This window comes from Acipenser ruthenus, chromosome 31 (genome assembly GCF_902713425.1).
Source record: "Acipenser ruthenus chromosome 31, fAciRut3.2 maternal haplotype, whole genome shotgun sequence".
Lineage (NCBI taxonomy): Eukaryota > Metazoa > Chordata > Actinopteri > Acipenseriformes > Acipenseridae > Acipenser > Acipenser ruthenus.
The window spans coordinates 5,058,211-5,085,902 of NC_081219.1; the positions used below are offsets into that span (position 1 = coordinate 5,058,211).

Here is a 27,692-nt window from a genome sequence, read left to right on the forward strand (position 1 = left end):
TTAACGTCACAAACTAAATTACGAGGTGAAGTTTGCATTAGTGCCCTTACCACATGATCTTCAACTGGCAATGGCTTTGTACTAACGGGCAATGACAGCTACAATGAAGGTTACCATTCGCAGAATGGAACAACAGTGGTAGCATTTACATGAGCAATGACATCACAACATTATGAACCAATGCACACTGGTAATCCACTGCTAATACACCAATGTGCAATACTTGTTCCAACTTCGACATCCACTGTGCTTTCATTACTGCTAATGCTGTGCTATTGTTTCTGCTCTGATTTTAAGTTAATGCACAGGTATTATAATGTTACCCAATGGGTGTACAGGCTGCAAATGAAACAAGACTGGTGGGTAAAATGCAGGCAAACTGCCCACTTCATAGTAAATGTATAAAGTGGGCAATTTGCCCACAGTGGAAAATCAGGCCCTGTTTTTGCTGAAAAAGTGGATTCTTGTCTGATCTTTTTCCTTGAATAGTGAAATATACTATATTTCTAAACACTAATACTGGATTAAATAAAATTCAAACAAATTGTCTTTGTGTCCACTTATTGTTTCTACAGGAAATCGCTCCTATCCAACAAAGACTGACTGATGTCTGCCCCACTACCAGAAGGTGAGAACAATGCATCAAAATGAACCCTTTTAAAAGGAGGAGGTTCACAAATAGACAACCGTTAAAGTAACAGTGATCATACTTGTGGCTTTTAAACATCGCAGCTAACACTGGCTCATGCAAAGCCAGAAGACAATGGCTGATACATCATCTTATATCTGTAATACATGCTCAGAATAGATCAAGTAAATATAAGGTAGAGGTGGAACTGTTAATGTCATCTGAGAATCACATATCAGAAGAAATCTGTGGTGGTTAATAAGGTGAGATTTTCAAATACAGTAAATCAAATGCAACATGTTAATAAATCCGGACCTGGCAAAGTAATGAGAGGAAGAGAGGCTAATGAGTCCCTAAAGACTAGCTTACTTCAGAAAGCTTCATACAGATTATACATGTAGTCACCCCCAAATCATTAAAGAGAACGCCTCGAGGTTAGACATTTATGTAAGGCTCCTGTATTTCATTGAATATAAATCTAGAGGGGCCAAATCTTGGTGACATCTAACCTGACATGTAATGCACATTTTAACTGGCCCACAAAACATGTGACTGACAGTGATCTACTCTCTTTGTGTGGGGCATTGGACATTGTTTTCATGCCAATAGCGGTACTACGAATACAACCAGACTTTTGAGTAAACGTGTTTGGAACAATTGTAATGATAAAACATGATGTATCCGACATTGGATCCAATATAAAATTTGTCTAAAAACAGTTTCACTGAACTTAAGTTTCTTTTAGTATTTCTAAATTCAGCACTACTGGGTGTTTCATAGGCAATAACGCATTTAAACTACATAAGATTTCAATGGGAGTAAACAGGGAATTTGATGCATCATGTTTGTTCTGGAAAAGTACATTACCATTTTGTTTTCTTTTATGAAAGAAATGTGTACATAACATGTGTACTGGATTTTAAATGCTGAGTGAATCTAGTCTATGCGCATGGTAAACAGATTTGTTTGCGTTAATAATATTCTTTGCTTCCATTAACACAGGCGGTTTTAAATTTTGCTGAAGCCTGACCAAGCCAATCTGATACAGGACTTGTCAACCTAAATGAACAGTGATTCATATTAAATAGCGTTCAGTGTTTCACTGGCACACACAGAGTTGGTAGTGGTTTAAACCTTTCAAAGTATTTGCAGAGCTCAGCTCTTCTCTGGCAGATTGATGTGTTTCTAAAGTGCCAGTTCAGGCTCCTGTAGTGGGACCATCTACAGTGACGACTCTGGCGGCTTCAGTGAACATTCAACGCTGTCGGTGAGTTTAAACTGTTAATGAAAACCATCGAGCGTTGGGTGTACCTTGAGGTTTGCCACAGGCATATCAGCTCCTGAATCTCCACTAACACTGTCACCTAACTGTCAAACATATCTCCCGGATTTCCACTAACACTGTCACCTAACTGTCAAACATATCTCCCGGATCTCCACTAACACTGTCACCTAACTCTCAAACATATCTCCTGGATTTCCACTAACACTGTCACCTAACTCTCAAACATATCTCCCGGATCTCCACTAACACTGTCACCTAACTCTCAAACATATCTCCCGGATCTCCACTAACACTGTCACCTAACTCTCAAACAAATCTCCTGGATCTCCACTAACACTGTCACCTAACTCTCAAACAAATCTCCTGGATCTCCACTAACACTGTCACCTAACTCTCAAACAAATCTCCTGGATCTCCACTAACACTGTCACCTAACTCTCAAACATATCTCCTGGATCTCCACTCTTAAACATTCTGTTTACTTTATGTTAAAAAAAAGTGACATCAAACATTTGTTATTTTTATATAAGGGTTCTGCTGTGTATTTAATTATTTAAACATAATCAAATTAGTCTCAGTTTAATCAATTATGTCAGTATTAGTAATGCAAAAAGTAAATGACTAAAGCTAGAAGAGATTAAACTGGGAATATTGACGACTGAAATGTTATTGGTGCCACTGTATATATAAATACTGTATTCAAAACAAATCATCTGTCTTCCATTTGTACTCCCCTGTTTAATACCCTTACAGTATCTTAAGTTGCTACTGAACATAACTGCAGCGTTTTCACAGTGTATTGTTGCATTGGTTTGAAACACAATACATGGATAGTAGGAGATCAGTATAGTAATATTAATAGGTAATAAAGACCTGGTAATAAAGTAAAGAATTGTGCTGCATTATTTGTATCCCGACAATATGTAAACTATAATGGGCTGCAATAAACATTCATTGCTGTCGGTGGGTTTTATTTGAACACAACTCACTGATCAATGAATGGAAACTGCGGTGCAACAACCTCAGAACCTCTCAAGGAAAACGGAGACACTGAGGGGTCTATTCATAAAGGGTTAACGCCTGTCGAAATGAGAGAACAGGAGCACATGATCGGATTTCATCCATAGCCGCCTATTTAATGGCAGTTGCTATTCATAAGAGATCATTTAGATGCGTCGCTAAGCCCCATCAATTTTCGTCTGTGAATGCATGTTTTTAACAAATTGAGAGAAAGGTTAACAATGACCTAATTAGCATGAAGTTTTCATCGGTCTTGAGCGTCAACCTGCTATTCATAAATGTGAACGACCGCAAAATGCTGTCGATAATTAGGAGTTATTGAACGCTTTCTACAGTCAAGTCTAAACTAACGACAGCCTCGGCACACTATTTTTTATTACTACACTTGCTCTGGTATACAGTTTGACATACCCGTGATTAACACTGCCTATTTAAAAAAAAAAAATAATAATAATTCTGAAGCTTTATGTGAAGGAAAATGTTTAATATAAATATATACTCCCACAAGAACATATTCTCTGGCATAATCATTGTGAAAAAGCGCTGTGAAGCGGAGAGCAAGTGAGAGACTGAGAATAGACAGTTATGTTATTATTATTATTTCTTTGCCGTGATCTGCGTTCCATTTCTTTTTACTTATTTTACCTGTGTTCACAATAAACAGTTTGGACGAAGACCGTCTGTGTGAACCTGTTTATTTTCATGGAGCGTTACAATATACAGTATACCAGTGCTGCTGATACAGTCAGTGGGAAATTTGGCCTTCCTTAGTATTGCAAAAAACTTCAAAATGAACCTTTTTTTTTTCATGCACTACAAAACTATACATTTTGTGTACAGTGTGCAATATGGTGTGAAACTTTCACTGATTCATAAACTCACCCCTGATTGATTCCCTGCTTTAAGTGGGGTTTATTATTATTATTATTATTATTATTATTATTATTATTATTATTATTATTACTACTAGAATTACAGTATTATTCAAATGTCCTCCTACAGTGCTTTTTTTTTTTAATTAAAAAAAAAACAACATTATTTTGGTCCTGCAGTTAAGAATGGAAATCTTATGTGTGCGTAAATGTGTTTACCAGCATCCTGAATTTCTTCGTAGATGTGATAGGAGCATCGGAATAAAGTTTTGCAAACTGCCCGTGACTGGCAGCTGCAGACTCGGGTTTCGGTAGTTAATTACTGTCATGGATTCCGTTTTTCTGCTTGCAACAGCTTCCGACCCCACAAAGGGAACATTAATAATGCTGATGATGTCATCAAAAAGTGGCGGATTTTCACTTTTGAACGACTGTATACCCATTCATAAAGTGCTTTGCGACAGTCGTCCATTTGCTCAGATCACTTTATGAATAGCAATATGGACGACTTTTGTTAGTTTTAAACAAAATTCATTTTATTACGGCAGTCGGCAAGTACTTTTATGAATAGGGCACTAAATGCTTACAAAACCTCCCCGTACAACACTGTATTAAAATACCAAGATTTCCATACAATATTGTGAACTAGCTATTATGAATTAAATCAGGTCACTCCTTGAGCACATTCTGTATAGAACATGAGTAACACATTTAGCAGTTCATCTTTGAGAAATGCTAAATCTCTTAACTATGAGCTCAATTCAATCGTTTTATTTCCTAAAAGAAACATGCTTATGTAATAAACATTGCAATTCTGAAACTATTTATTTCTATTGCATTAACACATAATTCAGACTGCTAAATACAAAGCATACACCCAAGTGCCAGACTGACACTCCCCATATACATAAGGAGAAGCAATGGAAACTGCCAGCCTTGCTTGTCAAGCAGTAGGGAGTGCAATATGTTAATACAATTAAAATAAGATTCCAAATTCACCTGTTATATGACTCTCAGTTAACATTTATCTCTTACTGAAAAATGTAATTGTCTATCAAATAACCTCTCACTGTGCACCTAGTATAGCTCTGTTTGACATGGTAAAGTAAAATATTGCAGTAACAATCCTTTAAGAAGAGTATACTGTGGTAAAGTAGATATTAAAGTAGGTTCCCGTCCAGTCAGATAAATGCATATTGCATTGCTGGCGATGGTGTGGGAAGCTGCCGTTTGGTACTTCTTATTTCACCACATGGTTTAAATCACTGTATGTTAACTGCAAGAAATAAGAAAATAAAAATGGAGGGGGAAGGCATTTTTCGTGAGATCATGCATAGTATTTACAGTGATCCAAACCCAGCTGCTAGAGATTCCTCAGTTTCAAAATGGGAATGGCTTTCCGATACTGTACAGTGTAGAAACTCATTGTGCCCGCGAGCAGCTGCAATAATGACATGTATGACATGCCCAAGTTTACATGAAAGGACCTGTGAACACAGTGACACTGTGGCGCACTGGAACTGATTCCAATTTATCTTGAATGATGCAACCCTGGCTTCCTGGCTTCTATCCAGCATCACAATGTAATTTTTGTAAAAGACCTGCGTTCTCACTGATGTTTTCAGTCTAGAGCTGTTATACGAATAAAAAACACATACATTATGAGTTGTGTCTGAAGAGAACATGTAAAATAGTCAAGAAGTCGTTTCTTCTGATCTGTTGTTGATCTCATTACTATGCTAAATATTACACAGCATATTCATAAGGTTTATTCTTATACTGATATTGTTTAAATAGCAAGCACATGTCAGGTGTAAATAGCAGAAATGGGATCAGGGACCTCAAACCCCAGTGCTATATGAGGGTTTCCTCTGTACATTCAGAGTAGAAACACACCTTAAAAGGCAGATATGTGGCTGCTATAGAAACATTCTTATTTTGTGTGAAGAAAGAAGGTTCAGTCTTGAAAAAAGCTTATTTTTTTACTATTTTATTTTGAAAACGGCAGGCCAAATGTCCTGGACTTAAAGAGTTAAACATACTTCAGAAACATGTATAAAATACATGTATGTAAGGTTACTATGTATTAGTGCATATTTTTAGTTCAAAAGTGATTATGCATATATTTTTATTCACATGTATATGACGGATTAAATAGTGAACAACCATTTACACTAGAGATGTGCAACCCAATTCAACATATACTGACAGTCTTAATCAAAACAATAGAAAAATAAATGTGTACCAATACAAAGAAGTACAAGAGGCAGAAACCGCAGGTTCCTCCATAAGTCAAGCAAACGTACGTTCAGGCTAATGGCAGCGTAATAATATGGGTGACAGTGCTTTAAATGTTCTACATTTTTACCACCCTAGACCAAGTTATTCATCTATTTTGACAAGGCTTCTACAGTGTGTTCACTGCTGAAATAAGGAGGTGATTTTTAAACATAGGTTAACCATTTCCAAGAGCCAAGATAACTCAGTCTGCCTCGCATCAGACTCCAGTATAAATTTACAGAAAAGAAACAAGTACGACACAAATACAATCCACCCTCATTAAGCTGTGTTTAAGAGGCGACTTAACATGTTTTATTTTCAAACATGGTGCCAGCGATAGTTAGGGTGATCCTAAAAGCATTAGACCAGCAAAGAGCCAAGCTATTACGGCTTAAAAATGCAGATTGCATTTGATGAAAAGATCTTTATAGCAAGAGGGGAGTGTGCTGTCTGTGTTTGTTCAGTCGTCAGAAGTGGAATTGATTCAATGTGTTAATCAAAGCAATATACGGCTGCAAATCATGCAGTGCACATTCACTTAGGATCATAAGGACCATGTTTTCAAAGCGTTGCCTCCATTCTTTAATTAAATCCTTTTTTTTTTTTTAAAGGAGAAAGAAAATCCTGTTAATGTTAGAAAATGAAAAACAAAACACCTTGAGGGTACTTAAGAGAACTTGAAATATAGAAGGCAGTTGTTTGGTTTTATTTGTAAAATGAATCTTTGTTTTACGTCTTTAAAAAAATGTAGTTCATTAAAGACTGGAGTAAACACTTTGAAAACACGGTCCTAAGAATTAGGACTCCTAACCTTTAGCCGGTAATGTACATGTTGTAAACATGCTTGCACAGTTGTTTTGTTGGATATCTCTGCTTCATTTCATGATTTTGAACAGAACAAATGAAAGTGTACTCCGAAATGAAAGTGTACTCCTTCTGTTGTATAATTTTAAATAAATAAATCAATAAACTCAGAATGAACCCATGTGTACTTTCTTTATGTGTGTTTATTAACATTAGAGCTGGTTGGCAGAGTTGCATCCCGAGCTGCTGCTGGAATGTTATATCTAAATACTCAATACATTCAATAACTCATGAACAACCTTGTAATTGCAATTCTTTTTGTTAGAGTTAATGATGTTTTGTGGGGTCTGGGGTGGGGGAAATCTTTCCTCCCGAACTGAAATGAAAAACTTAAAAGACAGACAGATATTCAGGGTCATGAGAATTAAGAAAAAAAATCAGCACACCAAATCGCTGTATAAATGTGTCAATCTATTGTTTGAGGGAAGAAGTTATCATTCATTAGTCACGGTACGCTGTATATACGGCTTGTGACATACATTAGTCACACACAAAGACTTGTTGTCTATAATGCTTACGTGCCAATCTATCATTAAAACGCAGCAATGCAGTGAAGTTACTGAAAATGACAAGTGCCTTGCCTGTCCTGTACATCGTGACCCACTTGCAAAGAATGTGATGAGGACGTGTATACAGCTGCATTAGAGAATTAGGGTGCAGGGGGTTATGGGGGTCCTCCCCCAGCGCGGGTGCAGGGGGGTATGGGGGTCCTCCCCCAGCAAGGGTTCAGGGGGGTATGGGGGTCCTCCCCCAGCAAGGATTCAGGGGGGTATGGGGGTCCTCCCCCAGCAAGGGTGCAGGGGGGTGTGGGGGTCCTCCCCCAACGAGGGTGCAGGGGGGTGTGGGGGTCCTCCCCCAGCGCGGGTGCAGGGGGGTGTGGGGGTCCTCCCCCAGCGCGGGTGCAGGGGGGTATGGGGGTCCTCCCCCAGCATGGGTGCAGGGGGACATGTGGGTCCTCCCCCAGTGCGGGTGCAGGGGGGTATGGGGGTCCTCCCCCAGCGCGGGTGCAGGGGGGTATGGGGATTTCTAAAGATAAATTCCGCAGAAACTGCTATAACCTGAACAATAGTTTGCTAAAAGCAAATCCTTTACTAGTCTCATACATGTTTATCATACAATGTGTTCAGTGAAATATTAGATTAGATTTTCTTAAACATATAGAATCCTATTTGTTTGAATTTGTAAACAAGCAACCAACTTTAAGGATGTTTACTGCTTATGGTGTTTTTGAAAATGACAAAATCAAGACATTGGTTAAGACAACAGCTCAAAACGGAACGAATTCCTCATGAAATCATGAACTTGACTATTTGGTAATGTCAGTGAGTTCACCCTAGGATGCCACCAGATTTGTCTAATTGACATCTGAACCTCGTTTTTGGAGTTTCTGCACACTGTAGTCTTTATTTGTGACAGTTCAGTGGAAATCATTGTAGTTTGTTTCAGACAGTGATTTGTGTGTGAAGCCATGTGCAAAGAGAGAGACTGTCCCCTTAGAAGCATTTTATAAGACACTCATTACTTTCTATTACTTCTTTATGAGGTCTATTTCATTAAGTGGCTTTCATGGAGGGGAATAAACTGTGTTACATAAATCTTGCATAAGCCAGAGTGTTTGGTAATGGTGTAAATCTACACTTAATTAATTTTAACATTTTGTGTGCATGGTCATTGTCTAAACACATTTTCAGAATAAAAAATATACTTTGTATATATAGTAGTAGTATGTATATACAGTATTACTTTAGTATTTATTTCCCATTTGAAATTCAGTCACATATAGTATTAAGGTACAGTTTACAATTTAACTTGACAGTTGAATTGATAAAACATTGAAAGCATGTAAAAATCTAGGATTAAACAGTACATTTACAATTAAACATTTACTACACTACTATATTGCTTAGAAACTCTGTTTAAGGTGTAAACATGTACAGTCTAAATAGGTGAGGATTTGCTAATTTGTTAAGGATTTATGCAGGTGGATGACAGACCTCTGTAACCCACATGGCTACCCATCTCTGTGTATCAGTATGTACATAAGCATTGGCCATCCATCTCTGTGTATCAGTATGTACATAAGCATTGGCCATCCATCTCTGTGTATCAGTATGTACATAAGCATTGGCCATCCATCTCTGTGTATCAGTATGTACATAAGCATTGGCCACCCATCTCTGTGTATCAGTATGTACATAAGCATTGGCCATCCATCTCTGTGTATCAGTATGTACATAAGCATTGGCCATCCATCTCTGTGTATCAGTATGTACATAAGCATTGGCCATCCATCTCTGTGTATCAGTATGTACATAAGCATTGGCCACCCATCTCTGTGTATCAGTATGTACATAAGCATTGGCCATCCATCTCTGTGTATCAGTATGTACATAAGCATTGGCCATCCATCTCTGTGTATCAGTATGTTTTCAAAATACCAAAATATCAGCTTTTTACCTGATTCAAGGCAGTACCATGAAGTGAACATGTTGACATTTAGTAGGTCAACTCCCAGAAAACTGATGAAAAATCTGCATTTCCCCAGGCTGTTGAATACAATGCCTTAACATATAAATATCTAGCAAGTACTGATTTATTTTAAACAGAACTACAAAGAAACAGTTTGAACGTGTGTGTCTTAGATATTTCCAGGCAGCAATACAGCATGTACATTATAGAAGACTGCCTTTATCTTTAGATTAGAGATTTAAAAAAAGATATCAAATTGTAGTAGTCATGCTTTTTTTTCTTGTCTTTTGTAATTAGTCAGTAAGTAGAAAAGGGAGCTTGTGGATCTCTTTGGTTGCATATGACTGAAAACAAATGGTAAACATACCAAATGCTTAAGAATTAAAACATTCAGTAAATCATATGCAAGGGATTTACTTTGGAAACTCAAACAATTAAAATAAACAATGTCCATAAAATGTGTGTTTAATTCTTAAGCATTTGATTTTACAGTGTGGATGATGTCCTTGTTACTAGTAAGGCAGACTATAAGACAGTGTAGTTGCAATGTTCAAAGCATATGCGTATAGGAATTGACAAAGTGGAATGGCGCAGAGGCACACCAGGCATCCAACTGCACTCCACACACCGCACAATTCTACATGCAAACACCATACACTAGGATTCACCTTTGCATCCAACATGCCTAAAAGAAACAAAGCCAATCACGTCAATTGCTTTTTTATGGCCTGAAGTCTGTGATCATTTCTGCAAGCAGTGAGGTCTCTAATGACTGTGAACTGCCACCCAGTGGCCATGCAACAGCATAACAGATGCTGGTCAGCTGAGCTGTATTACTGTCTGTGCCCACTAGGAGGACCCACACTGTTTCAGAATTCATGCATAAGAAAATATTCAGTGAGATTCTTGACCCTGCAGGTTTTTGGAGGATTGGAACTTTGCTGAGGAAATGCAGCAGTTGTTCAGACTATGCGTGTGAAGAAAACAAAAATTTAAATCTTATTGTGGCATCTCTATTCAATGAAGTAGCAGAGAGCCACAGTCACTTTCCATTAAAATATTAACTGTTAGTTTCTGTTTAGTACATTAATCGTTGACCCTTTCTAGAATGTGGGCTACAAAGATACATTCTTCTGCTTGGACACAAGCTACCTAAGCATGCCTGCCACTACATCACTAAGGTAGCCATGTAAGCATGCTCCTGATATACGTGTGCAGCTGGTATCCATGCATTACAACGTCCAGCTGTTATAAGCCAGGAAGCAACATGTAAAAGGTAGGGATTTTTTGTCGTTGTGACAGCATTTTGAATTTTAATATGTAAAAACGATCAGTACACCAACAAAACAAAAATTTCTGAACATGATATTGGCTATCAGGTGTAACCTTTTAGATTTCCACATTATTACTGCTAGGTATTGTTAATTTCAGGGGTTGGACAAATAATTAGAAACACTCACAATGTGTAGTGTGCACTTTTGTGTGCTGTCCCTCATATGACAATGTATGTTGTCAAAATAGGGTTAGGGTTAGGGTTAGGGTTAGGGTTAGGGTTTAGGGTAACCCCTTTTTGATCAAAGTAAAGGCAAGGTCCTACCAGCTCTTCAAATGCTCACACTACTGAGTGGTGTACACACAACAATACAAAAGAAGAATTCTCCAGGTATAATGTGAGCACAAGCCAATCTGCTACGCATCTGTATTTGAAACCAGGTCAAACTGTTTATGGTAATAAGAGCTATAAAACACGGCAAGGAGTTTCTCATATGGGTAACTTCAAGAGCCCATTCCGACACGTGTGAATAATTTGTTTATGTCAGTTTGTGCTTTTAGTGTGGGACAGAGGCTCGTAAATTGCTTTTATGAAGTTAGGAGAACGAAGAGTTTTCTGCATTTAAGGGCCACAATCCTGTATTGCTAGCTCTGGTTAACTCCAAGCAGGGGCAGCAGTATACTGCACACATTTCCAGTGATGAAACTGATCATTGCAATCTGCTCAAACATAGGGGTCTGTTTTGAAGATCTAAACAGTGACAGATCTAAATACCGCTGCTCTGTAACGAACATCCTGCAAAACAGCATTTAAGCTACTTAGTCTTACATGAAAGTATATGATCACTAAAAGGCACTCGGCGTCAGAGACCTACAAATAGTGGACAAATGTGCTGCTCCTCGCATGGAAATGTAATAATCTAGCTTTCATAGATTTCAGCAGCGAAAATGGTCTTAAAGCCTTCAAGGTAAAACAACTAGGGCGCTATATAGGTATGTGACTAAGGGGTTAGACTGGTGACTTGTATGTGCAATTTTCAAACGTGTAATTTTAGGTGCTTCCAGGCATTTAGTCGTCTGTCTTATTCACGGCTAGTTAAATTAGCTGACATACCCCTCTGTGCAATTTCCAAAACCTTTACATGTCTTAAGGCTTTTAGGAATTTGAGTTACACCTGCTTCTACTTGTTGTAACTTTAGTCACTATTGTTTAAAAGATAGACAAGTTACTACCCTTTTGAAAGTGAGAATGGCAGATTTTTTTTTTCGAAATGCTTGTGGTGCAGGCAGAGAGCAGGAGAATAAGGAGGAGGGGGAGGTATACTTTTTTTTTTTTTTTTTTAGATTATACAGAGTCCATTTTCCACTAAACTACACAAGCAATATTGGATTTATGTGAGGAGTTATCAGAGGATTTGGAGAATTTGCCGTTCCTGTGGCAGTGAAGATAACCACTGCCCTAAGATTCTATGGGGGGCTTTCAAAGTATGGAGGATATTTTATGCCAAAATGAAAAAAATAAATACATAAATAAATATTTATTTATTTGTCATTTTAGCATAAAATATCCTGCATATCATAGATCAAGTGGAGGCATCTGGGGTATAAAGTCCAAAATAGTGACTGAAAGGACTGCGTGTGAATATATATATATATATATATATATATATATATATATATATATATATATATATATATATATATATATATGCTTTCCAAAAACTATACAGTTGTCACAAAAAAACTAAAGAATAATTGTATACAATTGCAGCGGTTCAACACGTTACCCCATCCTCTTTTTAAAGAACATAAGAAAGGTTACAAAACAAGAGGAGGCCATTCAGCCCATCTTGCTCGTTTGGTTGTTAGTAGCTTATTGATCCCAGAATCTCATCAAGCAGCTTCTTGAAGGATCCCAGGGTGTCAGCTTCAACAACATTACTGGGGAGTTGGTTCCAGATTCCCACAATTCTCCGTGTAAAAAAGTGCCTCCTATTTTCTGTTCTGAATGCCTCTTTATCTAATCTCCATTTGTGACCCCTGGTACTTTTTCAGGTCGAAAAAGTCCCGAGTCAACACTGTCAATACCTTTTAGGATTTTGAATGCTTGAATCAGATCGCCGTGTAGTCTCCTTTGTTCAAGACTGAATAGATTCAGTTCTTTTAGCCTGTTTGCATATAACATGCCTTTTAAACCCAGAATAATTCTGGTTGCTCTTCTTTGCACTCTTTCTAGAGCAGCAATATCCTTTTTGTAGCGAGGTGACCAGAACTGAACACAACATTCTAGATGAGGTCTTACTAATGCATTGTAAAGTTTTAACATTACTTCCCTTGATTTAAATTCAACACTTTTCACTATATATCCGAGCATTTTGTTGGCCTTTTTTAAAGCTCCCCCACATTGTCTAGATGAAGACATTTCTGAGTCAACATAAACTCGTTGATCTTTTTCATAGATTCCTTCAATTTCAGTATCTCCCTATGATATTTATAATGCACATTTGTATTGCCTGCGTGCAGTACCTTACGCTTTTCTAAATGTAATTTGCCATGTGTCTGCCCAGTTCTGAATGCTGTCTAGATCACTTTGAATGACCTTTGCTGCTGCAACAGTGTTTGCAAATGTAACAAGTTTGCTTACTATACCAGTATTTAAATCATTAAAGTAGATTAGGAAGAGCAGAGGACCTAATACTGATCCCTGTGGTACTCCACTGGTTACCTCGCTCCATTTGTCCATTTTGAGGTTTCTCCTCTAATCAGTACTTTCTGTTGTCTACATGTTAACCACTCCCTAATCCATGTGCATGCATTTCTTTGAATCCCTACTGCGATCAGTTTGAGAATGAATCTTTTATGCAGGACTTTGTCAAAAGATTTCTGGAAATCTAAATAAACCATGTCGTATGCTTTGCAATTATCCATTGTCGATGTTGCACTGTGGCGGAGTGTCCCGCCCCTATTTATTATTATTTGTATTTTTGTTTGCGGCGCGGATAAAAGCGCAGCGTCTTTTATTATTTATATTTAAAAACCCCGTGAGGATGCATGGCTGATCAGCTACTGATTATTTAACTAGCTGACAGTCATGCATCCTTACCAAACGCGTGCAGACTGTGGCCAAGGGGTAATAAGATAATTAACAGCTAGTTAACCCCTCGGCCAGAGTATAAGAACCGGAAGCTGTCCGTGCTGCAAGGGAAGTGTACAGAGGAGAGTACGGGGAGCGGAGAGAGCGAGCGAGCAGAAATAACGACATTTAAGAACGACTGCTAAACAGCACTTGTTTATTCGTTTGGCCCTTGTGCCTTTTTGTTTTGTGTTTGTTGATTGTTTAAATCTTTTGTTTTGTTTATTTGATTTAATAATTCCACGCTGAATGCCGTTGCATTCAGCTTCACCGTTCCATCCATTGTTGTGGTTTCAGTTACTTCCTGGTCCGTGACGTCACCACACCTCACCACACCAAGCCATCCCATTTTTTTTTATTTTTTTTTTCTCCCTTCACAAAAAAACACTTTTTGAAAAAAACGAACACAAAAAAAAAAACTCCCTTTGCTGTTCCTGGTCCACGCAGGACACCATATGTGACAGGATGGCTTGGTGTGGTGAGGTGTGGTGACGTCACGGACCAGGAAGTAACTGAATCCACAACAATGGATGGGCGGGTGAAGCTGAATGCAACGGCATTCAGCGTGGATTTATTAAATCAAATAAACAAAACATCTGCGCCGCAAACAAAAATACAAATAATAATAAATAGGGGCGGGACACTCCGCCACATGCACCCTCAAAAAAATCAAGTAGGTTAGTTAGACACGATCTCCCTTTCCTAAAACCATGCTGACTGTCTCCCAGGATATTGTTACCATATAGGTAATCTTCCATTTTGGATCTTCTTATAGTTTCCATAAGTTTCCATATAATTGAAGTCAGGCTTATTGGTCTGTAGTTACCTGGTTCGGTTTTGTCTCCTTTTTTGTGGTTCGGTATTACATTAGCAATTCTCCAGTCTGTCGGTACAACCCCTGTATGTCAAGAGACTGTTGCATGATCTTGGTTAGCTGTTTGTAAATAACTTCTTTCATTTCTTTGAGTACTATTGGGAGGATCTCTTCTGCCTCTGTTATGCTAAAGTTATTTAAAACTGGACAGGAAGAGGTCGACATGTGGGGAATGTTGTCTGTATCCTCCTTTGTAAAAACTTAAGGATTATGGTCACGGGATCAGTTGATCCTTTGCCTTGTGGGAAGGTTTTATAGAAATGCAGAACTGCATCAACAAGTATTTCTACTTTCTCAGACGAAAAATTATGTTTTCTGTTTTTTATTTTCTCCAAAACCGGAGGTCCAGACTCTCAGTTCTATTGGGGTTGCAGCTGTTTATTGTGAAGCACACCTCATGTGTTTTTCTTTTTTTTTCAGAAATGCGAATGACCTTTTACAAACACCTAAATAACTAAATGTAGGCGATTCTGAGCCCCGTCTGCTCATTACCATCCTAATTGACATTCTGCCTCGTCAATGAGCATGTTAGTGACTACAGGTTTTGAAAATCACACCTACATTAAACACGACTAAATCCAATGTTACCTGTAGGAGAGAATGTAGTCATCTAGACGAACATAAGTGATTTCGATGTTTAAACGCCTAAATAAACACTTATGAAAATCGGAGCTATACCAGCCCTGACTACACCTGCCTAAAAAAAAAACATAACTTTAGTCAATGTAGTCACATATGGAAATAGGGCCCATAATGACTACATTTGGTGGCAAAAAATCAACAACCTGATCCACACCACTTGGACTTGGATGTGACAGCCTGTGCCTTTGCAAACCTCCAAGACACTATTCCATTGGAACACTACTATCATATTGGTTCATTACTTCACAGAAACCTTGGCATATCTATTAGCAGACCACAGTATTACAAGCACTGGCAACACAATGGCTTTGGAACCAATATTTCAGGCCATGGTCCTAATAAAATAGCACACAGGTACTTATATTGTAATGGATTCAAAACGATTAGTCATTTGGTAATTGGCTTTGCTAGATTTAATATGTTTGTGTATCACTTTGCTGGTGTGTCGTCATGAGTTCCTCAGTCTGAAATCCCACATATACAGACAGCATGTTCTGTTGTAAGTGAAGATAGCAACAAGTACTTTGTTTTAGATCTAGAACATGAAAGTGGCAGTAGAAAAATAAAAATAATTTAAAAAACAAAAGGAGAAAGTGGAAAGTACTGAACGTTTTGCTGAATCTAAAACGGATGAAGACCTAAATATCCTTGCCAGCGATCGGTTTTCAGAAAGCACTCGAGCAGAAAGTAGATGCGCTGTGAAGTGTTTGAAGCATGGTTAAAAGAAAGAAATTTAAAAGCTTTTAGTTTAGATCTAACGTCCGTGTAATATTGCTACTCTGTCATACAGCCTTAGTAGTTTTGTGACAGAATTAAGAAAATGTAATGGAGAGGAGCACTGTGGCAATTTACGATATGAACTTGTAATTCCCATACTGCATTTCATCAGACTAAAGGGACGCAAGTTTGTGAAATGACCCAGAAAACAAACATTTTCTAAGTGTTCTTGATGTGAAAATTAAAGCTTTGGCAAAATCAGGAGTTGGTTTGCATAAAAGAAAAGAAAAGGTTATGTCCATTAAGACCAGGAAGAAACTTTATGGAAAATGTGACTTCTCAGATCTGCTACCCCTGGGAACCTGCTGAATACTCTAGTTTCTCTGTTTGGCATACATTTTACTTTGCAGGTTGGGCAAGAGCATGGTAATCTAAGAGTTGGAGTTAATAGTCAACTTCAGTTGGGCAAGGACTCATTTGGACATTTTTTAAAATACAAAGACGACGTAACTAAGACAAACAGAGGTGGTCTACAGCATAGAAAACTGGAGTGCAAAGAAGTTATTGCATATGGGAACAGTAGCAGTCCTGACAGATGTGTGGGTCGACTTTATGAAAAATACACACGGGTCAACAGTATGTGTGTTTTTTAGTTTATAACTTGTGCTTATTATAAAACTACTTTAATTACGGTTGCGCTACAAACTATTACATTGTCACACAAGTCGTGTTTAATAAAAGTCTATTACTAAGGATGTTTTCCTTTACATATTTGTAATATCACATACATATACATTTATTTAATTTACAGATTGAAAGACGGGAAGTGTGAAGCCTTTTACCTGCGGCCTTTGTGTACTGTCAAATTAAATCAATGGTATAGCAACCAAACAGCTGGCGTTAATCAATTGAGCCAGATTATAGAAAGATGTGTAAACAAGCTGGATTTTATACAAATCACAGTGTGAGAGATGCAGCTGCTACATGTTTGTATAATAAAGGAGTTGATGAACAGTTCATTTGTGAAACAACTGGCCATAGATCGAATGATGTACGTGCATACAAGAGGACAAGCGATGAGCAAAAACACGAGATTTCTGAAATACTGTAGAGTAAGAAACCAAGAATTGGATCAGTTTGTCATGATGAGATTACCAATGTTGTGTGTGACAATGAAACCGCTGGTGATCGTGAACCTGTCCAGAAAATGTGTGAAATAAGAATTAGAAAGGGGGATGTTTGTGTGGAACTGAGTTTGTAATTTATTTATTTTTACACAGTGTTAATAGGCCTATAGTATATTATTTATGTCTATAATTGTTCTTCAGTTTAGTGAAATTGCAAACTATGTTTAAACTGTGTAAAGGTATAGGCTAATTGATGAAATAATTGCTGCTCAATAAAATGTCATTCGCTTTTTTGTTGAATTGTTGTGACTGGTATCGTTTATGAATCAACAGTTTTCTGTGGATTCGTCGCTCAAACTCTGGATTCGTTAATCAACAATACATCTGCCCCGCACTCCCCTTCTCTTCACAGCTACTTTTAGGTAGTAGATTCGTAGATTTGAATCCACTGAAAGATCAAAGGGTGACGTCACAGAAATCTTTATAAAAAGTACTCTCTCTCGCCCCTATTCTCTCACTTCCCAAACATGTACACTGAAACCATTCTACAGCATGTACTTTTTCAATATAAAGTGCAATATTCATCCTGAAGATATATGAAGACATGTTCTTCCTCTGACCCCCTCCTGTCACTGTGAATCATTTATAAAAAAAATTAGCAGTGTTTTTAACACAGGATGGCAGCGCTTCTCCCTCACTGCAGATGCAGACAACCTGAGGATGCTGTGCAGACGTGTTTGAAATAACAAAATGGCTTCTTGTCAGATGTAAAATTGCAGCAAGGCCCAAGGCCCTCATGACGCACTGACCAGCCTTGAATCAGCTGCTGTGTCACAACATATCTGTGAACCTCCAAACAAAAATCTACCAGTACAAAGACAACATTCCTTAACGTATTAATTTAGTAATAATAATGGGGTCTCTAAAATATTACCTCTACAGAAACTCCAGAGATCAGACTTCCATGTATGAATACGTATGTTAGTAACGTATACATCACTCCACCAACAATCAGTATCAGAAAAGCCTTGATCACCATGACCTACATCCACAGTGTGTACATGTTTAATGACAATTGGATAAGTGGTATTTAAGACCTAGATGTCATTAGGTAAAGAAATGAGGTGTTATTATCATGGTAAAGTATATTAAAATGAATGACTTACAGTAGGTGGAATAACTTCTTGTGATTCTGTATGTGAAAATATAGCATACAGACATATGGATGTACAGACACAGACACCTCCATACATCCCCACAATCTGATACTCCTACTAATGTATGCTAAATCATGTAAACACCAAGTTTCATCACAATGAAATAAGCAGTTTTCCAAATATATGCAAAAACGTAAGTGTGACACACAGATGAACACGTCTCCAGACAGACCGTCTGCTTCCACTCACCGTTGCCAGGGAGTCGAAATCAGTGTTATGCTGCCCATGATGGATCCCCCTATTGATAGTGTTATGGCAGGTCTTTCACATTTTTTTGTCCATTCTGAACTTTATTGTATATAAATTTAATATGCAATGTAATCCAGACCATTTTTATTACTTTTATTACACATGTGTAAGCCTTCTATTGAAGCACACAATCACACTGCTTCAGCAGACAGGCTGGTACAGTCTGGAGCTGCCCCTTGGCTCCGTGTGGTGCTTAAAGCAAAGGTCAACAGATGGTCACTCCAAGCTTACCTGCTGCTGTGTGTGGCAGCTGCCTCAGCAAGGCTACCAGATGGCAGTGGACACTTCGAGTTGGTAGTGGACAGCACAGAGGGACTGGTCATCTGAAGACTGACTCATTCCAGTCAGTAACCAACACCTGCTAACATCTGGAGCAATTGATCAAATATCAGACACTCAGTAAGTTTGAACCACTGGGCATTAATCTGCTGCTAAACAAACAAATGGTTACCCACAGTGTTGCTTACCGTTCTTTAGACATCCCCCCCCCCCACGTTTAAAGAAGCAAGTCTTTGTTTCTAATAGTGGAAAACGTTTGTGTAAAAGCTGAAATTGGATGATGTAACAGGATAGTGGCAGGAGAGACTCAGAGGCAAAGAAGATGCAGTTTAAGTGCTAACGCGCACTTTAATAAACACAAAGAACACCAAACAAAAGGGCACCAGCGATTAACCCCACCAGGGATTAACCCCATCCCTGCCACCCACCACCAAAACACACACAATATTTACAGGCAGAGCTCTGCCACAGACTATTAGAAAACTAGAAATCAATCAGATCAGCATCAATCAATTAATCAAGTAATGATATTAACAAATAATATATTAAACATTACAGAAAAAGACACACTCTCTTGATTTGTGTACCAGTGGAAATCAACATTGATAACTAAATTAAAACAAAACTAAGCAATGTAGATGCTTCAAGAACAGTAATAATGTAATGCTACTAACTCTGGTGCTCTTCATTCTAAAAGAAAAAGAACAGCAAAAAACTTAGGGAACTTTGAGAACAGCTGTTGTCAACTACTTCCCCTCTGACCTTTCCTCCGGACAGTAAATGGGGACGACCAGGTTTTTTCTTGAATTACACCGTTTACAAGCCCTGTATGGCATCAAAAGAATGAATCATTTAGCTCTTATAAAACCGCTGACCCTTATTGTGGGGATTCCCATTGACAACACAAGAAATCACAGTAAAGGTTCTAGTAGAGTCTTGTGGTTGCTTTTACATCCCTCTACAATTTACAGCCGAATTGGCCCCCATAACATAAATCAATTATTTCTCCGGCTTTAAGCAACAATACTGCCCATTCTTAACAAACAGATTTTACAGTTCCTCTGAGCCAAGTTATTCCTTGTTCCCAAAGTTTTACAGCTTCACGTTAAACATGGCCACTGAAAAAAGACCTGGCTAAAGTTTAGGGCTGTTGGGTAACACAAGGAGAGAAGGGTCAGGGGGTGGTGAACTGTGGCTGACCTTTGACTGCCCTTGTCACAGGCAGTGTTGAATGAGGGACTCTGAGGTGGATCCGTGTAGAAATGAACTTCGCCTGAACCTGGCCCATAGCACTGGACTCCCAATAACACCTCAGCTATGTGAACCCAGCTTGTTTCAAAGTTCACGGACAGAAGCTTTTAAAAATCGTTCCGCGCTTACAAAAACACCAAGAGGCCCCTCTCTGCTTTCTCCAATGACTAATAATCCAGAATTTCCACCATCACTTTCTGATGGTGGGTTTAAAAAACCAGTAGGAGCAGGTGTCGGTAATTTTAGCAAACAAACGATCAAACCCTGAAATAATGTCAACAGTTGCAAAATGAATTTAATTTAGATATACTCTTTTTCTTTAGATTTTCAGTTAAATCATCCTTTTTTACTAGAGGGCATGCAGGCAACTTTACTCACACACTGACTCCATTAGAAACTCTAATAAACTCAACTACTAGATCAATGAGACTAATCCACAATCAGAACTCTTAATTTCACAATACATTGGTGCTATATAGAGTTGGCTGTAATATTTTTTAAATACTCTGTATAAAAACTGAGGTGTACAGGATTATGGGGGACTGGGGAACCTTCTCGAAGGGGTGTGGCCTGTACAGGTGGGACTGCACCTGAACAGGAGGGGATCCAGTGCACTGGGGGAGACAGTTAACAGAGTAATCAGGCAGAGTTTAAACTAGGGAATTGGGGGGCAGGGAGGACAGGGGGAGCTACACTACAAACTACACAGCAAACAACAATGTGCAACCAAATTGTTGCCGATGTTCATAAACTGAAAAGCTTATATTTAAATGCAAGAAGCGCTAGAAATACATTTCTAAAATTAGTAGTCAACGTGGATAACTATGACATTATAGGGATAACGGAATCCTGATTAACTCCAAATGACAGAGTTGAGTTTAACATGGAAGGATACAGGTTAGTTAGGAAAGATAGACACAATAAGAGGGGGAGGGGGTCGCAATATGCATTAAAAATGACTTAGAATTGGAAATACTGGAAAGTAATGACATCAATATGGATTAAAAAATGCTTCCTCAAAAATTATTATTATTATTATTTATTTATTTAGCAGACGCCTTTATCCAAGGTGGCTTACAGAGACTAGGGTGTGTGAACTATGCATCAGCTGCAGAGTCACTTACAATTACGTCTCACCCGAAAGACGGAGCACAAGGAGGTTAAGTGACTTGCTCAGGATCACACAATGAGTCAGTGGCTGAGGTGGGATTTGAACCGGGAACCTCCTGCTTACAAGCCCGTTTCTTTAACCACTGGATCATACAGCCTCCTATCCTTACTGACACTCCGTGAACGACAGTGTTTACATCATCATTCTGGACAAGAATACACAAGTCTTTACAATAAGCGTGTCTGTCCAAAGAATTAGGTATTTTAATGAGGCTCGTCTGCCTCCTGCAAACAGACAACAACAACACCACCACGCATCTGGATCGGTTTGGTGACCACAGCTCTTTATTATAAGCCTCACAAACATCAGCTTTTACACCCCATGAAATGGCTGCCCTGGACTCAATGAATATGAGCACGACCCTGCTTCTCCCCGGGTCTCCATTCCAGCAGGTTTCACACTAGGACAGGGCTTCCCAACTCTGGTCTTGGGGAGCCCGTGTGTGTCTTCTAGTTTTCATTCCAATTGAGCTCTCAGTTACTTAACTAGACCCTTAATTAAATGAATAATCTGCTTAATTACACCTTTTTAATTGTTCTCAGCTCCTAAAAAGTTGTACAGTTCAAGTTACTTATAAAATGTTACAGCTAACTTGAAATCTGCAACTGTTTGGGAGCTGAAAACAAGTAAAACGGTCTAATTAAGCAAATTATTAGTTTGATTAAGGGTGTAGTTCAGTAATTGAGAGCTCAGTTGGAATGAAAACCAGCAGACACAGGGGGTCCCCAGGATCAGGGCTGTGAAGCCCTGCACTAGGAGATTTTCTGGCAGGTGCTGCCATATTCAACAATAGAGAGATTACTGATCTTTTGAAATATATATTTATAATGAATAGGTCGTTCACATATCCCTCCTTACAGTGGCTGTAGCTAGAAAACACTTTCATACATCTTACCTGTCGAATGTGCAGTTTCATCAGAAACATGATATCACAAACATATTCATTTTAAAACGTGACATCTGAAAAGTTATGTTTGCTTGCCTTCTCTTCCAGGAAATCTTTTACACTTTCTGGGTAACTTCAGTTCAATGTCTTCGGGGTCAAGCTTCGTACTGGCTGCAATAGGAGAAGCCGCTGGTTGATTACTACAGGAAAAGGCAACCCTGAAGAGATGGGGACAATTTCACTCGCCCAGTAGAATGACCATGAAAGTGCTATGTGATGGGGTACTCCCCATCCCTGTGCATATTATGTTTTGTATTTTTATGTATTATGTTTGGCAGGACGAGCGATGTGCCGTCCACCATTGTTTGTTGTTGTTTTAGATTTTAAATACCTCTCGTGAGAATGCGTGACATTCGGCTAGTAATTATTGAATTAGTTGACAGTCACGCAGATTTATTGAACTCGTGCAGATTATGGCCGAGGGGTTAATAAGATCATTAATAGCCAGTTAATCCCTCGGCCATAATATAAAAAACCGGCAGCTTTGGCTGCACGGGGTTGAGTGTTCAGGAAGTGGATTACTGGAGTGAGAGAGAGAGGAAGTAAAACAATAATTAAAAGAAAACAATTGCTACTCATGCTGGAACAACTAGCATGATATTTGTTATCATTATTGTTTGTTTGTTTTGGCCCTCGTGCCGTTTGCTTTCTGAAAGTCTTGTGTTTTGTTTAAACCTTTTATTTTGAAATAAACGGGCCGCAGCGCTTTTCATACCCCAGGTCGGCTGCTGTTGTTGTGAATCAATTTCCTGGTCTGACGTCATCCACCAGCCATCCTATTCACATGCTATCAGGAAGATATGCCTGCAGTCAGAGATGTCTTTAAGCTAGTGTACTTCCAGGTATCATGTCTTAAAATGAAAATACAGTGGATAAAAATGGATTTATTTCAAAATGACACATTTGAGGCCTATAAAATAAATGGCTGTTTGCTAGCTACAATCACGAACAATTTAAACACAATGAATCAGTGTCACCATGGCTGCCAGTGAACCTATACCCTTTCTACAGTAGTACGTCACAACATATTTTTAGGAACTGTATATACAGGGTACATCAATGCCACGCTGACAGGAACTGTATATACAGGGTACATCAATGCCATGCTGACAGGAACTGTATATACAGGGTACATCAATGCCACGCTGACAGGAACTGTATATACAGGGTACATCAATGCCACGCTGACAGGAACTGTATATACAGGGTACATCAATGCCATGCTGACAGGAACTGTATATACAGGGTACATCAATGCCACGCTGACAGGAACTGTATATACAGGGTACATCAATGCCACGCTGACAGGAACTGTATATACAGGGTACATCAATGCCATGCTGACAGGAACTGTATATACAGGGTACATCAATGCCACGCTGACAGGAACTGTATATACAGGGTACATCAATGCCACGCTGACAGGAACTGTATATACATGGTACATCAATGCCACGCTGACAGGAACTGTATATACAGGGTACATCAATGCCACGCTGACAGGAACTGTATATACAGGGTACATCAATGCCACGCTGACAGGAACTGTATATACAGGGTACATCAATGCCACGCTGACAGGAACTGTATATACAGGGTACATCAATGCCACGCTGACAGGAACTGTATATACAGGGTACATCAATGCCATGCTGACAGGAACTGTATATACAGGGTACATCAATGCCATGCTGACAGGAACTGTACATACAGGGTATATTTTTTCTTACTTTTAATTCAGACTAAGGTAACTAGGGCATATTACATGTATAGAGATAGCAAATGGCAATGTGGTCATTTCATCTGGCTGACCTTATGTGAAAATAAATTCAACCTTCCCTCTCATTATTATAGAATGTCCAGTAGATCACCTTCCATCAATATATCATTCTCTAAATATTATTCTGTCTACACTATATTGTACAAGTTGATTAAGAAGTAAATAAGGCACTTCAGCATGGCACAATCGTAGATATTGATCATATGAATGTTCCGATACAATTTGAAACCAAAAGGATGCCCCACCAGTGTCTTGGTAACACCAATGCTCTAGTTTTGTCACTGTCCCTTTATTGTACATTCATATGTACAATGCATTTACTGCTAAACAAGTCTAATTTATAAAGCCCCATGCACAGCTCATATCATTTGAAATTCCCACCAGAAGCAGAAATATCCTGCATAACTTCTGCACTTCCTGCTTGCAGTCGCTGTGTTATCGACATCTTTCAGATTTCTAAGTCCTCTACAGCCACCACATTCCCCTATCACCATTTGTGTAGTACAGTAGTCTCTGTGTATAGGAACACCTCCTAAGAGAACACTTCAGCTTAGGAAAAAACCTTGTGGTGAAGCGGTATTTCCCCATTGTAAATGCTCTGTCTAAAAGGAACAGGAATTTCGCTTAAAAGAACACCTTTTTGGCACCAATAGCAATTTGTTGCTAACCGATTCAAAACTGATACAGTTCTGTTTGTAACCAGATAACTCATCATCATCAAACTCAAATTCAAATAGTTTATTCAATCTTTTCAAAATTGACTTGGCATCATGAGAGTAATCTAGAGCTGCTGCTGCATTTTTTAAACGTGTGTAGGGGGTGCTGTGTTAATAACCATTGTGTTAAAATGAACGCTCTTATTCATAATTACTGTTAGAGTCACTGCTGCATTTCTACCCTGTGTAGGGGTGTTTTCTTAATTTAATTTACTTTGACTGTTAGTTTATTAACGTTAGTTTGTCTGTTACTTTATTATTATAGTTTATTAACATACACTTGCCTATTGCTTTTCTCTTATTCTGTTCATTTCATGTTGATACACGTGCGTCATGACATAAGTAATAAATACCTTTGTATTTCTTGATTCATATCGTGACTGTCCTGTGGTCAACACTTTGCTTGCTTCCTGAGAAGTGTTCTCTTAGCCAGAGACTGCTGTACTGCGAATAGACAAGCCAGGAGTTCTCTGTGGTCAGCACTGCCCCTCTGTAGTCACGAATACAGATTCTTTGATTGACCCTTTATGCTGCACAGGGCCACATGTGCCTGCCTCGTTTCTTTATGCATAAATTAAATAATGAATACATTTTTCATGCATGTTCTCATAAATAGCTCTGATTCCATTTCCATTCAACCGTTTTCGTCTAGAAAAATGTCTGATTCAATATCCATTCCTTCCTGCAGAAATATTTCTTACTAACTGTCAGCTCTGCTCTCCTTTAGTTTCCTTTTAATGTTAAAGCCAAATAGCAAATATGTGACAGGCAGAACACAGCACATTCAGGGGGAGCTAATGCATCAGTAATTTATATAAATAGTTGACAGAGAGCACTAAAAATTAACATTTAACACTGCAAAGTGACAGTGTAACAGCTGCGGTTACTAATTAAATTACTATCGCTCTGCCAAAGTGTTCGGTAATTGAAAAGTATAACATATTGCTGTTTGTTTAGGTTCCTTTAGACAAATGCAACCAGTTATTTAGACAGCTTACAAGCCTAATTAAGTTTTAAAGAAATAAGTGTTTAAGAGACCATATCTCCTTTCGGTTCCTTACTATATATAACTGTTTCAATTGCAGATACAGCAATCATGTACGTACCATGTTCAGTAAAAGGGAGAACATTGGGTTATTATCATAACTCTGGTTCCCTGAAATAAAAATGTAACCATTACCGAAATGGGTATTAACCTCTTTAAACCTGAATAAATATATCAAAGCTGATCGCAGAGCCTATTTCCTTCAAGTCTGCTGCAATCATGGATGCAGTGACCTTGAAGGTTAATGGTTACATTTCTATACCCTTTCAAGTACGAAATGTAACCATTACCGAATGGGTCAGTATACCCAAACCATCACAAGGGCAAGATTGCTGCACGACCGGAATGCTACGAGGCTAAGGTGAGGCTGCCCTGTGCGTTACCATTCAGAACCCCAGCAACAAGTAGCTAGGGCTAAAAAACTCACCTTTGTGCCTGTGTTGTAAGGGTTGACTGGGAAGCCACACTTAACACTCTAGTTCCAAAGCCAGGCTTTTGAGAATCCACGACAGTCTGTAGAACCTGGTAAAGGTATGTGAGCAGCCCACACTGCTGAATTGCAAATGTCCCTGACAGATGTACCCTGGAGGGGCAAGTTGGCTTGCTCATAGGCAGTCCTGACTGTATCTGCTATCCACTTTGACAGCTTCTGTTTAGACAGGGCTTGACCATGGGACTTCGCCCCATAGTAGATCAAAAGGCTTTGCAAAGGTGATTGCAAGTAAGAAAGCCACTTTAAGAGATAAAAATTTCAGCTCAGCTGAATGCAAGGGCTCAAATGGAGGCTTCATGAGTGCTTCATGCACCACATTAAGCCTCCAGCAAGGAACAATATCCTTCACAGGTGGCAGAAGCTGCCAAGCTCCTTTTAAAAATTGTCATGTCAATTTTGACATGGCAAGCTGAAATTGCTGCCAGATAGACCTTTAATGTAGAGGGGGATTGCCCCTCGTCAAACAGGTCCTGCAGTATAACTGCCATCGAACAGGTCGTGGGGTCGAACCCCCGAGGCAGGCACCACGTCTGAAAGACGACCCACTTTTACTCGTACTCGGAATGCATGGATGCTGCTCTGGCATTTTGCAGGGTGTCAACAACCCTATTGGACAGCTCCAGATGCTCAAATGCAGCCATTCGGGGGCTAGAACCTGAGCTGCAAGTTCGATGGGTCGGGATGTCATAAGGTCCCCCGAACCTGACTGAGCAGGTTGCGCCGCTTGGGCAGTCTCCACGGCTGGCCACTCAGGAGCTGCATCAGGGCTGAAAACCCTAATGCAGGCGCATGGCGAGTGGTGGGAAGGCATATAACAGTTGTCTAGGCCACTGGTGTGCCAAGGCATCTAATCACCAGTGGGTCCCCGCCTCCTGTAATGGAGAACCAAAGGAGACAGTGGGTTAATTCCTGGGAGGCAAAGAGATCTATCTCTGCTCTCCCGAATCTCTCTCGAATGAGGCTCACCACCTCTGGGTGAAGCCTCCATTTTGAGGTGCTGGGAACGCCTCGAGAGGAGGTCCACCACCCAGTTCATCACCCCGGACAAGTGTTATGCCCGCAGTGAGAGGAGGTTCTCGTGCGCCCAGAGCAAAAGCTTGCGGGACACGCGATGGAGACTGGGAGACCTGAGGCCGTCCTGGTGGTTTATATAGGCCACCACTGTTGTGTTGTCTGTACAGACAAACACATGTCTCCCTCAAACCTCCTGCAAATAATTCTGCAAGGCCAGGTAAAACTGCCTGCAGCTCCAAAATACTGAGGTGGAGACCCTGCCAAGGGAGGTTCCACACCACCTGTGCCCCCTGCCATACCACACAGTGCCCCAGCCCAGGCTGCACACGTCCGTGGTGACGACCTCCC

The 27,692-nt window shown here is 39.3% G+C and overlaps 1 protein-coding gene and 1 long non-coding RNA gene across 7 annotated transcripts in view; one reads left to right on the plus strand and one right to left on the minus strand.

Annotated features, from left to right (window-relative positions):
* LOC131702887 (uncharacterized) overlaps positions 1-23,025 on the plus strand; it is a 36,408-nt gene extending 13,383 nt beyond the window's left edge. The window contains exons 2-3 of the long non-coding RNA XR_009309584.1: positions 576-628; positions 22,345-23,025. This is a non-coding gene — a long non-coding RNA (uncharacterized LOC131702887). The remainder of the gene's footprint in view (positions 1-575; positions 629-22,344) is intronic.
* Positions 1-27,692, minus strand: part of LOC117396681 (nuclear receptor subfamily 6 group A member 1) — a 234,413-nt gene that overhangs the window by 116,846 nt on the left and 89,875 nt on the right. The window lies entirely within an intron of this gene.